The sequence below is a fragment of the Pundamilia nyererei genome, unplaced genomic scaffold, assembly GCF_000239375.1.
Source record: "Pundamilia nyererei isolate P.nyererei 1_Seehausen unplaced genomic scaffold, PunNye1.0 scaffold00009, whole genome shotgun sequence".
Taxonomy (NCBI): domain Eukaryota; kingdom Metazoa; phylum Chordata; class Actinopteri; order Cichliformes; family Cichlidae; genus Pundamilia; species Pundamilia nyererei.
In genome coordinates this window covers 6,111,591-6,114,255 of record NW_005187410.1, presented here as the reverse complement: position 1 = coordinate 6,114,255, position 2,665 = coordinate 6,111,591, and the positions used below count along the sequence as shown (strand labels likewise).

General features: G+C 39.2%; 1 protein-coding gene across 1 annotated transcript in view; it reads left to right on the top strand.

The window, feature by feature from the left end:
- The first annotated feature begins 915 nt into the window (after positions 1–915).
- Positions 916–2,665, top strand: part of mid1 (midline 1) — a 33,662-nt gene continuing 31,912 nt past the window's right edge. The window contains exon 1 of the mRNA XM_005723570.1: positions 916–936. The gene's annotated coding sequence lies outside the window, so the exon portion shown is untranslated. The remainder of the gene's footprint in view (positions 937–2,665) is intronic.

Genomic DNA, 2,665 nt, shown 5'->3' with positions numbered 1-2,665 from the left:
CACAGCTGTCGGACTCAAGCTGTATTGGCTGCCATGCAGTCTAATTCTGATGAGACCAAGAAAACAGAGCAGGATGTCTGGATGTGTTTCACAGAGAATCCACTCTCACTGCCATTTGTCTTCACGACTTAAAAATAAAAAAATCTGTGCTGCAAATGGAACCATTCATTGTTCTAAACACTACCAGGCCAAACACTGAAGGGCAAAAACAAACAGACCGCAGCTACCTCCTGAAGCAAACGACTGAGATCAAATATTTAATTCCACGTCTTATCTTTGCAGTACTGGATGTAAATTGATCCTCTGCTTCTGTTCCCAACAGGAGGCCCATCCTGTCTGAGTCCGCTCCTTAGCATCAGGAGCAGCTGCAGGGAGGACAGAAGAAGGTCACAACCAAAATGAGACTCAACAGTCAGAAACAAGAGAGCCCTGGCCCTGCAGTTTCAAGGTCGAGATTGATACACAGCTCTCTGCAGAGGAAAAATAGAGCTCAGTGGAGCTCATTAAGGTGTTAGTCATGCACAATCACTCAGTCCTCAGTCCTTTTTCTGTCATTTTAGGCACCAATTCTGGACCACTTAATATGCAGCTGCACTAACTGCTTTTCAGCTATTCGCCATATATCTGAAGCCATCTAAAGGAGATATTCCCTGGCTTGTTAAAGCAGTCGTGAGCACACGTAAATGTAAATGCTTCCTCTCTCCTTGTGAAATTTAACTTAAAATTAGAGGGTGTGCCTTGAAGTCAAATCTTGTGCTCAGTCACTTGTCAGTGCCAAGGTAATGTGCTGCATTTGCATTCCCAGGAAGGTGAGGCAAGAAGCTGTTTTGCGCTGACTTATGATTCGACTTCTTTGGATTTCGGTAACTTTAGCAGAACTGTAAATAACTGATGATGCCCAGCATTTCAGCTAATGGAAAAATGGATAATACACTGGTAAGTAAATGCAAGAGTTACACACGGCCCTAATGTCAATAAAAAAGAGGCTTATGGGAGTCATAGTCCTGACTGGGTAATGAAGTTTATTTCAAAAGAAAAAGAAAAAAGTTCCAGATTAAAGGGATTAGCAGTGATTGCATTAAGCCTCTCATCTTAGTCCACCTCCACACTTGATGACCAAAATGTGATGGTTTAGATACCAACTGAGTCACTGATAAAACAAGCTTAAGCAGTTTTGTGCAGTTCTTGACTTGCTTTGCATTCTGAGCAACTATCTTCTGTGGAGGGGTTGTTTGAAGTAATGCTTAAAAGTTACTTTTCTAAAATTTTAATTTAACATCAATGCTTTCCAACTCAATTAATCTATGTCTGATTGCTATGATCGGGCCAGTATACTGAGAAAAAGTCTTCCCCTCTCCAGTTTGCCACAATCTCCGTGAAGCAATGCAAGAGCAGCCTGCAAAATCTCATTTCATTCTTGCCATCTGTTCTGCCTCATGCTCCAATTGGAAATAAATGTGATTAATATTTCCCCTTTTGAAACAGAGACCACACTGCACCTAGAGTAATGGATGAAATTTGTGTTTTTCTGTTTTTTTCTCATTCTGATGTTTGTATTCAAGTCCTATATACATGTTTGTCCCGAACAAATAAGTGCATGGACCTGAATTTGTTTGTGATGTCCGAAAAAAACTTAGATTTTGGTTTGCATATTACCAGCGATTCCTCTTCACTCCCTGGGTCTACAGGACACAGCAGAGGGATGCAAGCTGTATATAGGGTGGGACAAGGGCTCGGGTTCAAGTCAGTTCTTTGGCTGTGTTAGACTGTGAATGATTCATTGTTGAAGCTGCGGTTACAATACCTTTTGGGAAACAAAATCCAGTTTTCACAGGCAGTTTTGTTCAGTCTTCAAAATTGCGCAACAAACAGAAAACTGCGTGGCTGGAAAAAAAAAAACCCACTTCCATGCAACACCAGGCATCAGAGCAACCAGATGTTTTCCTCCATAGCTCATTGTTATCAAGCTAGTTTTATGGGACAACTACACACATACTGAATCTGTCTGCTTATTAGTATTACTGCCATCTCTGTCTCTCTTTTTTTTGTCTCACAGTCTACTTGAGACTGTCAGAATGCCATTTAGCAGTTAGCATATGCGCAGAGATATTTCACAACATATGTTCGGTGAAAATATGTGTGTGTGAGAGTGTGTGTGGAAGACATGTGACTGTTAAATTTAGACGGGGAACTATTTTAATAATTTCCAACTCCTTTCACCTCTGTTTATGCCCTCTTACTTCTGACTAGCTGCAGTTTGCAAACACAATATTTGCTTTAAGTCTGAGCTGTGTGTCTGAGATGACCATATTAAATATATTGTCTGTCTGTTATTTGAGCCAAGAGAAGAAAAAGCTGAACTGGAGAGTTTAGAGCACTTTGAAGCTAGAGCTTTGGGCTCATAGGGATTACTTGAAAATGTGACTCATGTTTAATATGAGCATTCACCACTGCAATGTAAAAAAAAAATATATATATATATAGATAGATAGATAGATAGATAGATAGATAGATAGATAGATAGATAGAGATATAGATAGATAGATAGAGATATAGATAGATATAGAGATATAGATAGATAGATAGATAGATAGATAGATAGATAGATAGATAGATAGATAGATAGATAGATAGATAGATAGATAGATAGATAGATAGATAGATA